At 40.4% G+C, this 16,898-nt stretch overlaps 1 pseudogene; it reads right to left on the reverse strand.

Moving 5' to 3' along the window:
- Window positions 1–216: 216 nt before the first annotated feature.
- On the reverse strand, window positions 217–1,755 carry LOC105083126 (parafibromin-like; annotated as a pseudogene).
- Between the last annotated feature and the right edge of the window lie 15,143 nt (window positions 1,756–16,898).

A 16,898-nucleotide genomic window follows, 5' to 3' on the forward strand; every position in this document is an offset into this window, starting at 1 on the left:
ACAAAAACTGCTCAACCTAGTCCCCCCTACCCTTAAGAGATGCACTTCAGTGCTGGTCTTCGACTTTATAAGCAACTCGGACAATCATCATCATGTCCTCTGGCTGTATCTGATCATTTCTTCTCTGAATTGTAGTTTCATTTTCTCATTGGCAGCCTTCTGTTTGTTTTTTCATGGGATGGGACAAATTTCAGATCCTGTAGAAAGCCTTTTGCATTAAGCATGGCTATTAATGAAGTGGTACTGCCTGACTTATGATAATGGGTGCTCGAGGTCCTTTCTTCTGGTTTGGGGGAATGCTGCCTCGAGAAATCGGTCTTGGAACTGGCTGTGCTCGGGAGTCTGAGTCTTCCGGGCAGATGCATCCTCCTCTGTTACAGGTTTCTGAGACCTGCCGTGGTAGGTGCTGTAGTGCCAGTTTCAAAGCCTTCCATTTCTTTTCCTTTGAGTCTTTCTTGGTCATATGCATTGTAGACAGCTGGGACAGGTTACTTTGTACACAATGCGGGACCCACAGGTGCTGTATTTGGGCCAGTCCACTGTTCAGGTACATCCCATTCTTCTCTGGCCCACACAGATGGAAGAACTGCAGAAATTTTCTTGGGAACAGTTTACTGTACTTCTGACCCTTCCCCCACCCCCATCACACACACACCACTAACAATATCTTGAGTCACAGTTGCCTCAGCATCCTGCAAACGCCTCTGTTTTAAGGCAATTATATCATCATCTAGATCTATCTTGGTTGTAGGTCAGTTCTTAGCCTTCATTTTGACTTTGTTGGCAGCAGATTGTTTCCAAAGACAGAGCTTCAGACAAAGACCTAATCTGTTCTGTTTGTGCAGTCCCTCCTTTGGGCCGACCTCTCCTTATCAAGGTCACACACTCTTCGTCTTCAACTCACGTTTCCTCTGCTTCTGCTAAATCCTAAATCCTTATCTGCAGCTCGTTTAACTTGAGCAGATCCCTGAAGACCTCCTTCGAGGGGGCACTTCTGTCTGTACTTGCTAACATTGCTGTCTCACCACGAGATATCCAAGTTGTCTTCTCAGACGGGTCTTTTTTTTTTTTTTTTTTTTTTTTGACTGATCTGTAGTTGATTTACAATGTTGTTTCTGGTGTATAGCATAGTGGTTCAGTTATATGTATATATTTTCACATATATTCTTTTTCATTATAGGTTGTTACAAGAAATTAACTATAGTTCCCAGTGCTATAATTTATCCCTTTCCTCTTTGGCAACCATAAGTTCGTTTTCTGTGTCTGTCTGAGTCTCTTTGTTTTGTAAATAAGTTCGTTTGTGTCACTTTTTTAGATTCCACATCTAAGTGACATCATATGATACTTGTCTTTGTCTGTCAGTCAGGTCTTCTAACTACGGAAATGCTTCCAGCAGCTGGGGTAGGACACGAACAGAAGGAACAGCAGGAACAGCAGGATGAGAAGTGTGCACATTATAAAGCAGAAATAAGAGTCCGATGCATGGTTTTCTCAGGGTTGGTTTTCCTTTCCAGTCTCCTAAACTACACGGTTAGTCGATCTCGGCATTCTCAGGCTGCTGGAATACCAGACGTCCCTTGTTGCCTTCACCACCATCTCCTGGGGGTTGTGCTGGTGCAGCAGGCTGAGCGCGTGTGTCTCCCCCTGTCGCTGGCGCCTCAGTGAACCAGCAGCACTGACAGTTGTCTGCACCGGTGACAGCAGCCAGGGCTCCGAAGACCCCCACCCACACTCTGAGGCCTCAGAAAGCCACATGAGATCATCTTACTAGCCCTTTCCCCTCTTGATGTTTTTTTACATAGGAGCAGGGCCCAAAGTGCATACTTACAACAATCACCCCACGAAGAGGGATCCTCCTGAGATTTCACTCTTAACCTGTTTAAAATGGCCTCTGGTTTACTTGCTCAGACCCGCCCAAATCTGCTTCTCACGGTCTTTCCCATCTTAATAAACACAATCAGCCCCTCTACATGCGGGTTTGCATCTGTGGATTCAGCCACAGAATAAAACACTAGGGGAAAAAATTCCAGAAGCTTCCAAAAAGCAAAACTTGAATTTGTCACACTCTGGCAACTATCTGCATAGCATTTACATCATATTAGGTATTTTAAGTGATCTAGAGATGATTTAAAGCATATAGGAGGATGTGCGCAGATTACATGCAAATATTATGCCATTTTATATAAGGCATTCGAATATCCTTGGATTTTGGTATCTGTAGGGTGGGGGGACTGGGAGGGGTGCTGGGAGAGAGTCCCCCCACCCCCCCAGATAAGAGGACCCACTGTGGTACTCCTCATTTGATGAGACTCCTAGCCAGAATTATCCTTCACTTTTCTCTTGTTACTACCCCATATCCAGCCCAGCCAGAAATCCTGACTCTGGTCCAAATCAGTCATCTCTGGGAAGGATTTCTGTAATAACCCCCTCAGTGGTTTTCCTATGTCTATTTTTAGCCTCGCCCCCTCCCCCTAATAAACACACACACACACACACACACACACACACAGAGTTTAGTCTTTACAGCCAGAGGGTCCTTTTAAAGGCAATTTGGATTGTGTCACTCTTTTGCAATAACCCTCTACATGTACCAGCCAACCCAAAGTTCTCTCTGAAGCCTCAATGCCCTGCAGGACTGTGTCCCTAGGTGTCTCTCTGACACAATTCACATACTCGAACCTTGCTTGCTTTGCTGGTCACACTGGCTTCCCTCCTGGTCCTCAGCCATGCCCGTGGTTGCATCTGCTCTTGGACAGGTCTGCCCCAGGTCCTTTGTACCTGCTGTTTCCTCAGCCTGGAGCCTCTTCCTCTAGATAAACCCAAGGCTGGCTCCTCAGTTCACCCACTTCTCTGCTCAGAGATGTCTCTCCTCTTGAGAACCCTATCTAAAATATCACTCTCATCACCTCATCCTTCTGTATTTTTTATTACAGCATTTATGTTTACCCAGTATCATATCATGTATTAGTATTGATTTCTTTCTTGTATTTGCCTAATAAACTAAGACCCATGAGGGCAGGGCTCTGTTTTGTTGTCTGCAGGGTCCTCACACTTAGAACAATGCTTGACAACAAACATGTGCATTGGGCTTTTTGTTTGTTTGCTTGTTTTTTGTTTTGTTCCCGGTGGCAGGGTGGTAATTAAGTTTATTTATTTGTTATTATTTTTTTCTTTAACTGGAGGTACTGGGGATCAAACCCATGATCTTGTGCATGCTAAGCATGCACTCTCCCACTGTGCTATACCCTCTCCCAAATATGTGCTTAATATGTATTTGTTAAATGAATGTCTAGGTGGGAAAATTGGAACTTCAGACAAACTGCCCTTATTTCTCCATTTTTCCCAAGGAAAATTTTGCCAAGTGTAAGGATAATCCATTGTGCAAATAACATGGACACCCATGATCAGAAATTGACCATAATTTGAACTCAAGCCCTTTGTGGCTCCCTGTTGACTGCTGTAAGAACATTTTATGCCAGTCTGCCAGATGAAACATAAAACTAAACTCTGTCTAAATTATTTCCCCCTTGTGTTTCTGAGTAAAAAATCTCAGCCCTGATCTTGCAGAGGGTCTGGAGGAGATGATTTACTGGAATGGCATGGACACCATTTACAGCACTGGTACAGCGGCCTCAGTATCACATTGGCTAAATTATGTTGCTAATGAGGACATTCCAGGGAGTTTCCATGACAGATTCTCATTTACTTCCAGAGCTGCGTGTACAACTCCACCAGCCCCTGAAACAAGTGTGGTAACATCAGTGCATAAATCACTCTTCAAGCGAGCAAAGAAAATACGTCATGACTCACACTTACCCTCTGTAACAGCAGATGAGGGAGAACATTTATTGTTTACTTACTTTGGTTAATTCAGCTTTTTAAACTGTTCTAGCTGAACTCTAAAACTCTACCAAATGTCTTAGACTGACCACACGGCCAAGTAAAGGAATCTGTTATGGCAGTTAGCAAACTGAGGTTTGTTTCCAGCACGTGTGTAAACTTGTGAAAGTAGCTTTCATTCTTTCTGCCCCTTATTATAGTAGAGGATCATATAGTTGAAATTTTCCCCAAACCCCAGCATTTTCAGAAAATAGCAAGTACCAGAGCCTTCCCTTTTATAGGAAAAGAAATGGACAACTTAAGATATAAATAGAAAATATATTTGTGGAACAAGACTGTTTTTAATTGAAGTATGTTCAGTTTACAATGTTGTGTCAGTTCTGGCTTACAGCATCATGTTTCAGTCATACATATACATACATATATTCCTTTTCATATTCTTTTTCATTATAGGTTACTACAAGATATTGAATATAGCTCCCTGTGCTGTACAGTAGGAACTTGTTTGTTTTATATACAGTAGTTAGTATCTACAAATCTTGAACTCCCAATTTATCCCTTCCCACACCTTTTCCCCCCTGGTAACCATAAGTTTGTTTTTTATAGAAGTCTGTGAGTCTGTTTCTGTTTTGTAAAAAAGTTCATTTGTGTCTTTAAATTTTTTTTTTTTTAGATTTCACATATGAATGATATCACGTGGTATTTTTCTTTCTCTTTCTGGCTTACTTCACTTAGAATGATGGTCTCCAGGTCCATCCATGTTGCAGCAAATGGCGTTATTTTATTCTTTTTTTTAACAACTGAGCAATATTCTGTTGTATAAATATACTACAACTTCTTTATCCAGTCATCTGTCGATGGACATTTATGTTGTTTGTGGGATAAGATTTGACTGTCTACAAATGCATATGTAGAAAAGGAAAATTCTCTAAAATTCTGTTTTTCTGTGTTTCTAAGTTTCCTGCATTTCTTCAGGCAATTAGTCCACAAATATTTACTGAGCACCTACTATGTTCCACACACTTGGCTAAATAGAACTGGGGATATGCAGCGTGGAGGACAGATATGGATGTAAATGTGTATTACTTTTATAATTAAGTTAAAAAATATATTCTCTCAGACCAAAATAGTCTTGAGATTCATAAAAATTTGAGGGAAAAACTAGAAGAAGGTACTGTCAAAATTTCAAGAAAAATCTTGTAAATGAACAATGCAAGTGAATTGAACAGCAAGGCTGCTATGGAGAATTGGATTGCAGAAGTTCCAAAAATATTTGCAGCTTTTGAAGCTGGTCTCTGATACTCCTGTAATAGTATTAACTTCAGCTCTTTGTTTTGTTGTTGTTGTTGTTGTTGTTGTTGTTGTTGTTGTTGTTGTTTTAAAACCTGGCACTTTCAACACCCAGGGCAGAAACCAGCAGCCCCAGGAGTGGAGAGACCAGAGCTCTCATGCCTTCTGGAAGAACAGCTGACCGGGCATTTTTGGCAAGCAATTTGGAAAAATGCATTCTCCGTCTCACATGACATCTCATTAAAAAATGGAAGACATTGATCATGGAGTTTCCAGTTCCCCTTCTGTTCCTTTCTCCTCCTTCCAGATAACCTCCTCAATTTCCTGATCCTTAATGTGCTTTGTCCACAAATTTGCTCCTAGGAAATGATTCTGAGAGAGTCATTCACACCAAATGTCTGATGTGTCTTTCCCCTTTCCCATAGGCATTTACACAACAAGCCTCATCATTTTAATCAGAAGGGAAATCACTTCTGAATTTCTTATTTTACCATCTGTTAATTGGAGACGTGGAGTGACTTTCAGCTCTGCCCTGTGGTTCTAAACGCGTTGATTTGCATTACAGGGGGCAGGACGTAGGAGGTGAAATTGGGGGAATTAGGGTGATTTTCCTTACAATGACACAACACCCAACAGCGCTGTAACCAGTAAAGTCATTTAATTCCTCATGTGACAAGAAGTCTCGAGGTGGGAGTTTCAAGCGTATGTCAGCGGCTCAGCATGGCCGGGCAACTGAGTCTCTGATTGGCTTGTCTTCCACCGTGTCTTCCCTTCCACCGTGTTTTCCTTAAGATTTGCTCTTCCCTGGAGCCCCAGCAGACCCCCTTCCATCACACTGGCCAGAACCGGGTCTCTGACACCTCTGGTAGCAAAGAGTTGACAGAGACCAGTCCTGAGTTATATCCTAGGGTTAGGCATATTGAGAACCAAGCAAAATTGAGATTTTGTTGGCAAGGATGCAGGGAAAGTGTTCCTGGAAGGCAGTCAATAGTGTCCGCCACTACCTTGGAACCACATCACCAAGGAGATGCTCTGAGCAGGTCAGGGGCCAGGCAGTTAAATGACTGAGTCAGACCCCTGGGTTCTCTCCAATCCCCCAACACTTTCCAGTTTCGTTCTTGCAAATGTTCTGGTTAAGAGGGGAGGAGGGTGTGACAGACAGCGGACAGCGATGTTCTAAATTAAAAGAGAAATATGACGTTGCAACACTGTGCTCAATTTGCCTGTTCTTATGATTTGTCTCATATTTTAAATTCTTTAACTGGAATTTATTCTGCTGAACATCTTCAATCATATTTGCAAACTTGCTAGAAAACATAATAGTTTTGTTTTGTTTTTTTTTTTTTGGTGGGATTGCTCTGTCACTGAAATGGTCCAGAGATGACTGTATTTCAGTTTTATTTTCAAAATCTCCACTTATCACATGTTAGCATGCTAAGAAAACAGATGGTTTGAGCTAAGGCTTCTTTTGTTGTGTGCAGGCTAATGTTTTAAACATCATGCCAAGATTTGAGTTGAAATTTTAGAATTGTTTTCCCGACTGAGCATAGGGTACCCTCAAAATTCTCAGACAGTCTTCATGAAGGGAAAGCAAAATTTTTAGATGAGGACTAATTCAAGAAAAATAAGAAGCTTCAGCTTTAAGTTGGGTTTGCAGCATGACAACTTGAGAGTCATGAAAAAATGTGGTAGGACTCCAAAGAGCAATTATTTACCACAGCAGCCAGTGCTTCCAGACGTGGCTCCAACTTGCACAGATCACCCCTGACCAGCTCCAGCAATCTGCACGCAGAGAGCTCTGGGCTTGTTACATGACTAAGAGACAGCAATTCCCCATTTCTAGCAGCATGACCTTATCCAAGCCTGTAGACCTCAGTTTCCACATCTGCAAAATGGGAATTTTAATAATTTCCCATTTCATGTTTCTTCGAGGAGATGAAGTGAAGTAATGCATGTAAATATTTAAGACAGTGCCTAGCACCTAGTGCTCAATAAATGTTAGATCTGATTATTGTTTTCTTTTTTTATAACATCACTTTATTTTATTTTTATTTTATTGGTAGTGGAGGAGGTAATTAGGTTTATTTATTTTTTAATGCAGGTCCTGGGGATTGAACCCAGGACCTTGTGCATGCTAGGCTGAGCTATACCCTCCCCCCTGATTATTACTCTTTACTCATTTTATTATTTCCAGCATCAGATGGTGCTTGGCATAGAATCAGCACAAGCAAGAGCTGCAGTGGGTAGAACAATCTCATTTTAGCCTTGACTCCATAGCTAACATTCTGTGACCTTGGACAAGTTATTTATTTATCTTTTTTTGAATCTCAGTTTTCTCATTGATAAATAGGAAAAATAATAATATTTTTGTCAGCTTGTATGGATGAGGGGCATCTAAAGGCATCACCGTTTCTCCATTCATTCCTGGGCCGTGCATGTGTGTTTATGTGTTTGGGGGTTTGGAATATGGGTATGTCTGTGTAGCATCATGTATGAAGGGATGTGTCCAAAACGGTCCAGAGCGAACCTGTCAAAGTAGTTCATGGACTGAAATATACAAAAGGCTTGAGAACTGTTTATGCGGGCAAATCACATCTTGAAAAGGGAGTTTGAAGTGCTTATTTGCCAAATAAGCCTTCCCATACCCCGTGGCAGTAACCCCATGTTTACCCCTATGCCATTACCTTTATATTTAAAATCAGAACTTTTAAAAACATTTTCTTTTTTCTTTTCTTAAAGGCACATGATACACTCTTGTATCTTTAAACTGGTAGTTTGTAATATTTTTAGTAGGAAATAAAGGAAATGCTCAAATCTTTTTGTCTTGGAAGGGATTTTTAAACTCATCCGATAAATCAACATTTAAAACAAATTTCTTCGTCTAAGTTCTCCATTTCTGGTTTCACTTTTTTTTTTCTTTTTTTTCGGAGATGAACATGGCAAAGTTTGTCAAAAAATAACAAAAGCAGAGAGAGTGGCAGATTATAACTGAGTTACTAGAGAACCACATTACTACATTTTCCTCCCTATTAAAAGCAATGGTATTTTGTCATTTATCAGCCCCCTGCAAATACCCTCCTTTCCCACAAGTCAAAAATGTCTCTTTTAGGGCATACGGGATAAGTTGTAATAACACATTTGATAGTTCTAAATAATTCTCTGCTAGCAATGTACACAGCGAATGTTATTAATGGGGAACTCTTTGCAAAAACCCTGAAAGTAGCCAATAACTCAACTTGTCAGCATTTTGATAACCACAGGCTTCAATTTAACATGTAGAAACGTAGGATTCAGTTTAGTAGTTTCAAAAGCAATGAATATAGATGATGAAATCTTCTTTCAGGGAAAGGGGCGGCAAATTATTATACATGGACACTTATTTCTAATAATGTCACTTTAATGTAGTTCTCAGTTGCCTGATATTAGAAGTATGTGCCCAGGAATAGGATGAGAATTTAATCATCATTTCAGAGCTCCAGGCCCCATCTTAGGGACCAACTGAAAATCTTATCAGCAACTGAAGGGCCATGTTTCTCATCCCTTTCTTACACTTTCTGATCTCCTTTCTCTTCTTACCTTCCAAGTTTATTTCTAAACATCCCAGAGTGAATGCTCTTCCAGATGGGAATTAACTGCCACGTCAGGGTGTTTGTCACCGGGGTGTGGCTGGCCTCTTCTTCCCTTTAAGACTCAGACAAGGTGTCATTTTTCTACAAACTCCCTTCCTCCCCTCCGAAGACCTTCAGTCTGGGTGAAGGAGAAGAAACAGACATCCTCAGGTTGCCTAACATCGAGCTGCGGACAAGGCTGTCCGTCGCCTGGAATGGGCTAACTTCCATGACCAGGGTGCTCTTGTCACCGGCAAGGCCATTTCTAGCCAGGAAAGCCTTCCAATTCCCGTGATCATGCCATTGGTGGGGGCTCCCTGCTCTCTCCCAACTTGACCAGCTGCAGAGAGGTGGGGTCTCTCTCCCAGAGTCCAACCCATGCTTCTCCATGGCCTGGTGAAGGCTAAGGGACCACGTGCACTTTCATGCTCTCATCTTAGCAGGATCCCCAATAACCTACCTGAGTAGCACCAAGTGTTATTTTGTTTATGGGGTTCAGTCCCACACCTGCCTTAGCACCCGGCTTCCCTCCTGTGTGCTCCCATGCTCCTCGGACTTCCCTCCCCACCAGTCTCTATTATATCATTCGTGTGTTCCTCTGATGGCCATTGTATCATGCTGCCTGAGGGCAGGTACCTCGTCTTCTACTTCAGTGTATGCAGAGAGCCTGGCCTAGTGCTGGAAATGCTCAATAAATACCATTAAATGAATGGCTGAATGGTCAAGAATTACAGACGGCAAGATCAGAGAAATGTTGGCTTGGTTACTTCTTTTCTACATTTATGGATTTCTTGCATCTACTTTCTAATGGGATTTTATGTTGCGTCTGAAGCCAGCTGATGTGAAAAAAAAAGGAGGCCCATTCTTAGAGACGGTGCATTGTAGCAAGTGATGTGCTGGTAAGTGTTCATCAACGTAGCTGATTTCAAGCTACCAGCATGTTACGACTGAGGGCAGCACTGGGGAGGGAGGCCCAGTGGCACACCATTCTGCAGCACTTCCATTGCACAGCTGCGATGGAAGAAACTTACCTTGAGAGCATAGATAATAGTAAAATGCAGTGAAATATTTAGGAAGTGGAGGGGTTTGAGTACTTATTGCCTTTGCTTGTAATAGAACTTCTTTAATTGTATTATAGTATAATTCAATGTATTTATTAATTGTATATAATATTAAATACTTATATATAATTATTTAATCATAATTTAATATAATTTAATAGCTTAACAACTGGCTTGCAAAATTCTTGGTAATTTAATCCTTTTTTCTCATGGTACCGTAGAACCTGACTTCAGACACTTTCAGGCAGGACTGTGCTTTTCAACCTGCCTTCAGTGCCAAACCTTCCCCACCCAGCCTGGAACCCACACAGGGTCACTTCAACCAGGAGCATTTGCTGTTGGATTTAAGCAACTAGTTGTTTTGGTTAGTGACAGAGAAGGACGAAAGTTTATGAGAAAGAGTAGGTAGATCAGAAAGAAGATTGAGATGGTCTTTAACTCTGCAAAACCTAGAACCTTTTACTACAAGTGTATTAAGTTGAAGCAGGTGAATTGCCTGCCTAATACTAACTAACCCAGTATTTTTGTGTTGGGCTCCAGGGATTTCTATCCCTCACCATCCCCCAAGTCCAGTTTGATTCCAGTCACTCATTTTCTGTCCAGCTGTATTTTCTGGCTTATATGTCTCCTTCTCAACCCTCTTGATGGTACAAATAACCTTTGAAATCCCACTTCCTACCAGAATTGCCTCTTGACTTTTGGATGAAAGTGATGATTCCGCCACCATTGCCCTACCCTTTCTGTCCCCACCAACCAAACCAAATTTGCTTTGTTTGTTTGTTTGTTTTTAGGTAATATCAAAACACTTCTATGAGCCTTGATTTTGTGACTATCTTATGAATGTATTGGATATTCTCATGGCCCTGTTCTTTTATGTGTCTTTTTAGACTGCCTATTCTTTTCTTTTTTTAATTGAAGTATAGTCAGTTACAATGTATCAATTTCTGGTGTACAGCACAACGTCCCAGTCATGCATATATATACACATATATTCATTATTGTATTTTTTTCATTAAAGGTTATTATAAGATATTGAATATAGTTCCCTGTGCTACACAGAAGAAATTTGGGGTTTTTTAAATCTATTTTTATGTAGAGAGGCTAACATCTGCAAATCTAGACTGCCTGTTCTTGACAGGCAATCCTCAGGAATCATATGCATTTACTTTTCTTTGCATCTCACTTAGTAAAGAATCATGGACAGCTTTCTAAATGCCCTTTTCCTGGCTTCAAGAAGGGAGATATTCATGATGGACTGGTTGATAGGTGTGGAATCATGCTTGTGAGTGGCAGCATATGAAACGATCAATCTATTTTCAAGCAGAACTTCTCACTAAAGGGCAAGTAATGGTGATGATAACATTGCTTTCAAAATTCTGGCAGTCTGCATGTCTTAGTGCATTATGCCTGCACCACGGTCTATACAGAAACTGTGCCAAGACACACTCTCAAAAACCCACGAATCATTGTGTCTTTCTTTAAATGTCTTCTAAGTTATGAATATATAATGCATAAACAAGTTCTCGCTATTTTGTGCTTTAAGAGTAACGAAGCAATATTTCAGTGGCCTTATCCTGGAAAACAGAAACAACCATTAGCTTTTATTTCTACATGTTTAATTCATCACCACAGGCATCCTCATCTGGACGACAGATGGCAGGCAGACTTTCTGGAACTCTATTTCTAAGTCAATAGCATTTCCTTGAACAGTTCTGCAGGGAGAACACACGGTATTTATATCCTTCTCAGCTCCTCTCTGCATTTTGCCCAAGTTTACAAGCAGATTTGGGATGGGAATGATATCACTAAGGAGCAAGTGTGTTCTGTCAAATTTGGTTAAAGAGGAAAACTAAACTGAAGACTAGAGGAAAAAGCCTTTTAGCGAGATTCTTTCGGTTGGGTTGGGGATTTTTGTTTGTTTGTTTAATCTACATGTAGCTTATTCAGTCTTTTTTGTAAGGGCACACTTATGATTTCCGGTCCTATTTTCTTTGCTCATAAGTACCTGGCCAGACATAATTCACTTAATTAACAGCTCTCTAAATAGACTGAGTTTGCTGCCTGAGGGGATAGACACTGGAGACCAGAAACTCCTGAGCTGTCTGGCAGGACTCCAGAAGTGCATAATCACACACTTGGGCGGAAGAAGTAGAACAGACCAAAACGCAAATGACTGCAGCAGAGACGGAGGACACTGGTGAGGGAGAGGGGAGGGACAGGAAGTGAGTGTCTCTCTGTCTTCCACGTCTGGAAGGCCGGCTTTAGATATATTTATGAACTCCAGTGATAGGTGCAGATCCAATGAGCTCAAAACTCAGAACAGGCAGGTGTTAGGAAGGCCAACTTATTGGAATTTCTGGAAACAACAATTTCAACCATTTGACATGAGCCTTTGGTCATTGAAAGTATGAGACATCCAAACAAAGATTTTAAAGAAAAATAAAATCGATGAAATGAAGTTGATGGAAACCATCCATCACTCTGTTTCCTGGGCTTTCTGGAGTTTACGCTTGTCTATAGCAGGAGTACTGAAGTGTTATTTCTGAGGTTTGCTGCTAACAATGTTGATTTCTGGGCTGCAGGGTAACTGGGGCAAAGGTTGTTGGGGATCCTACTGAATTAGCTGCCTGTGTGCTTTTATAAGAAATTCCGTATTTCATGCAGATGAGTTTAAAGTAGGCAGGTGCATTGGGAGCCTGAAATGTTTATGATTGTTAATTACAGATTTTGATCAGCATTTTATGTCCTTCTCTATATTTCTTTACTCCTGGGTTGATCTGATACTTGACCAACCAGGAGAAAGCAGAGGGAATGTTAGTGTATTTTGAAAGATAGATTGTACCACCTAAATGATTACCTGAGGTAAACAGTTAAATGTTGCTGTATGTGTATTTATCTCATGTCAGTCCCCCGAAACACCCCTGTTAGACAGCTCAAGCTCTGCTTCTGACTCAGGGAATCTAACAAACAGGACTTCATTTATTCAACCACAGATACTTACTAAGCACCTGCTCTGGGAAATGCACAATGCTAGGCAGTCAAAGCAACAGACTACAAAATTTTGAGTAGAAATGGAAAAACGAGTGTAGAAATACAGATTATACTTTGCAATCTTGCAAAGAACGAACTGTGGCTGTGCAGTCCTGGCCTTGGAGCAGGGCTCGAACCACAAGTCCTTTTGTTCAGCCCACTTGTTTTTACTTTTTAAAACTGATTCAGTGCCTTAAAATTAGGAGATTACACACACACATGCACAAATTTTATATTTCTACATTCTCTTGAAAAATCAGAAAATCTGGGCCAGAATAATGGCAGGGCCACAATCCCCTGGTTCTGAATAGTGATCCTTAGATGACCTTGAGTTCTCCAACTCAGGACAGTCTTGTGAGTCCTTAGGGAGCCAATGACTAGTCCCATTACACCTATGGCTTCCCCCATGTACCCTCCCTGCCTGGCCAAGGAGATGTTTGCTTCTCTGTCTCAGAATTCCTCATGGGGTTGTCTTAGATCCTCTACTAAAACTGTGTGACTGTGAGCAAATTATTTATCCTCTCTGTTTCCTCTTCTCTAAAACAGGGGTGATGGTGGTGTTACTAAATTAAGTGACATGGACCCTGGTGACTGTGAGCAAATTATTTATCCTCTCTGTTTCCTCTTCTCTAAAACAGGGGTGATGGTGGTGTTACTAAATTAAGTGACATGGACCCTGCTCCGAACCCCAGCCCTGCGAGGCTGTCTGCTTCATCCGCGGAGGGTTCTTTCTTTTTTGGGTTCGAGTAGGCGAATAACGACACCGAAGCTGAGATCGACACAGTACAAGCTTTATTCAATGGCCGAAGAGTGGAGAAGCGGGAACTAAGTTCACAGATCAACTTCTCACCCACCTGGTGAGAGGGATTTAATTTTAAAGAGTAAAGACAAAGGAAGGAGAAGTGAGGCCACTGATGGAGAGGCTTATGCATTTGTCTACCTGGGAAGGGGCAGGGTATTTTCGAGGGAGTTGGGTATCATCCCCTTTATATACTTTTTCGGTCCTTAATGTTCAATCATGGCCGCCAGTAGGTGTCTCATTTAATATGTTAATGTAGTAAAATCAGTGCATAATGAGACTCAGGGTCTGTTGGAGGTCAATTTGTCACCATCTTGGTCCTAGCAGGGACCATCTGTTTTTTTTTTTTTTTTTTTTAATTTGTTTGTAGCTTCCTTTCTGATCTCTGGACCCTTTAACTTAAAGATTTATGTTAACTCCTGCTAAAGGAGGGGGTTGAAAAGTTTTGAACAGAGACCTGGAGCAGACCTGGCAACAGCAGTACACCTGCCTCTTAGTGTGAAGTGAAGATCATCCAACCTGGCAAAAGTGCTGAACACGTGGGAGGGAGCTACTGTTGCTCATTTATTATTAAATAAGTATATAATTATAGAAGTAATTAATAATTGATTGATACATAACCTTTAAATTATACAATAGTTAGACAAGTTATTAATTCCACCTCATCTTTCTTCATTGTACATTATCATCAGCAACATGTCAAGAGTAATCAATAAACTATAATTTACACATAGTATTTGCTGCTGAGGTCAGAAGCAGATTTACTATGAAATTAATAAGATGTCAGAGCCCCTCACTTTCATGGACCATTTCTAAGGCCCGGGAGGGACCCTGGAAATGTGTTCACATAATCATACGTTTTTGTAAAATTTGTCAAAGTAAGATGTTTTCACTAGTTAAGACAGTTGTCTCTTTCCACTCCTATTTTTCCTTTGTCATCCTTGCCCAAGGGTACCAGGGGTTTTAGAATGACTGGGTTTGGGGAGATACAGATAAAGGGAGTTGAGCTGAAGAAACATTTATTTTTGGCTTGATGGGGGTATATTTGCTATTTTTTTTAACTTTTTTTTATTGAGTTATAGTCATTTTACAATGTTGTGTCAAATTCCAGTATAGTGCACAATTTTTCAGTTATACATGAACATGCATATATTCATTGTCACTTTTTTTTTTTTGGCTGTGAGCTACCAGAAGATCTTGTATGTATTTCCCTGTGCTATACAGTATAATCTTGTTTATCTGTTCTACATATGCCTGTCAGTATCTACAAATATATTTTCTATTTATTGCTAGGCGTGCAGGTATAGGAATGGCTTCCAGGAGTACTGGCATTGCCAGCCATGCTGACTCACCCATCATTGACATGAAGTTTAGGAACAGAGATTATGCTGCAACATGAATGTGCCCTATCCCATCAGGCCCAGACATGAGGGCCACATGGGAGAAACAAGGCTTGGGATGTATGGGCCTGAAGCTAGTCTGCGGAAATCTCTTCCAATTATCAGACATGCAAAATTGTTAGTGGAGGATTTGGTTCTCTACAGTACTTACCAAAATGGGAGTTCTGTCAAGGTAAAAAAAAAAAGTAGTTCAGAATATACAATTTTAAATATGTAATGTACATTTTTCTTTCTTTTTTGATGGGAATCATTCAAGAGAGAGCTTATAAGAATCCTCTGTAAGAATTTATAGGGCAAACCCGTGGCAGCATCACATGCCTCTGGAATGACTGTGTGTGATGTCGCATGTTTTCTGCACCCCAAAGTATGGGATCACGTGTCACCCTGTCTAGTGCATCTTGTCCTGACAATAGCTCCAGATGAAACAACATATAACACTGACACTGATAGAGTGAGTTCACACACAAAATTGCCCAAATGCAGTAAAATGACCCAAAGAAAAGAGTATCCCAGTGATAATGATTTCTACACACATCCATCAACAAGGCAACATGTGTAGAATAGGAGTAATTTGATTACCAGTTTATGTATTTCTATACAATGTAGGAGCAATTAAAAATGTATTTGAAAGGGAGAGGGTATAGCTCAGTGGTAGAGTGCTTGCTTAGTACGCAGTGGGTCCTGGGTTCAACTCCCAGTACCTCTATTTTTAAAAATCAAAAAAATGTATTTGAATTGCACTTTTACAAACTTTAAATTCAGATTAATTTTGTACATTTTTATGAATCACTGATTAGACCAAAATGTAAATAAAATGGAAAGAAGTATCCTACTACAAGCCAAAAATCTGTTCTGGAAGAAAGAAGACTGCAAGAGCTTCTAAATATCCAAATTCTCTTACTATGCCTCAAGGAAACTGAAATCTCTTGGGATCAAAATCATGAAGATAAGGAAAAGGACCGAAGTAGCCCAAACAAACCAGGGCAATAAAAATGACAACAGAAAAGATAAATATGTTTATGAGAATTAGAATACCTTCAGAAGGAAAAACAATGAAGGAAAAGGAAAACGTGAGAGGAGAGAAATTGTCATTTCACCAGAACACTCCAGATGGTCAGCAGCAGCTCGTCCTGAAGAGTAAGTTGATTTTGTTAGGAACCATGTCTTCTTTCATCATATTGTTGCAAAAGGCAGAAAGGTTTTCAACATTGTTAATTACAGTGTTTTTTCGAAACTGTGATCCTAATAACATGTATAGAGAACTTCACAGAATGTGAAATGAAAAAAGGAGTCTCCGATATTTTGAGAAGAAAAAAAATATAAACGGTTAAAATTATTTTGAGATCCCGGCTAGTCTAGACCAACACTCAAATTGCATTAATTGTTCGGAAACAGTTTTTAGTGAGAGACACACCTGACATAACATGAGAGCTCAGTCTGAATGACCAGACTGAGAGTTCGCAAGTTCTGGAGACTACTCAGAATACAAAGAGGCCGTGTTTATTTGTTTTATATGCAAGTCAAACAAAACAAAACACACTGGACCAGCATCTTGAAGAACAAAGGCAATTCAGTATCATTCCTAGATTGCTACAAAGTAATTATAGTTGTTAAATGTTAAGTGAAAGAGTTTTGTCCTTCAGGGGTCATAATGAAAAGTGAAGTTCTTAAATAGTAGAAATTGAATGGAAATCATCTAAGCATTGAATATAATTCACTGTTGCATTAGAAGTTGGAAAAAAATGTCAACGTGAAAAGACAAATGTGACTGCTTTATCCAAATACTTAAAAAAAAATCACTAAAATAATGGGAGAATGTGTACAAAATGAAGTGGGAAACCAGACACTATGTACCACTCCGTTATTATAG

This window comes from Camelus bactrianus, chromosome 8 (assembly GCF_048773025.1).
Source record: "Camelus bactrianus isolate YW-2024 breed Bactrian camel chromosome 8, ASM4877302v1, whole genome shotgun sequence".
Lineage (NCBI taxonomy): Eukaryota > Metazoa > Chordata > Mammalia > Artiodactyla > Camelidae > Camelus > Camelus bactrianus.